Source organism: Mastomys coucha, unplaced genomic scaffold, assembly GCF_008632895.1.
Source record: "Mastomys coucha isolate ucsf_1 unplaced genomic scaffold, UCSF_Mcou_1 pScaffold9, whole genome shotgun sequence".
NCBI lineage: Eukaryota > Metazoa > Chordata > Mammalia > Rodentia > Muridae > Mastomys > Mastomys coucha.
The window spans coordinates 23,027,577-23,027,911 of record NW_022196915.1 but is presented as its reverse complement, the minus strand read 5'-3'; positions in this window follow the sequence as shown (position 1 = coordinate 23,027,911).

The window sequence follows — 335 nt, the reverse complement described above, 5'->3', positions numbered from 1 at the left end:
GCAAACATCACCAACAGAATGCAAGAGATAGAAGAGAGAATCTCAGGGGCAGAATACACCTTAGAAAAAATTGAAACAACAGTCAAAGAAAATGCAAAAAGCAAAAAGCACCTAACCCAAAACATCCAGGAAATCCAGGACGCACTGAGAAGACCAAACCTAAGAATAATAGGTATAGAAGAGAGTGAAGACTCCCAATGTCATGGGCCAGTAAATATCTTCAACAAAATTGTAGAAGAAAACTTCCCCATCCTAAAGAAAGGGATTCCCATGAACATACAAGAAGACTACAGAACTCCAAATAGACTGGACCAGAAAAGAAATTCCTCCTGTCA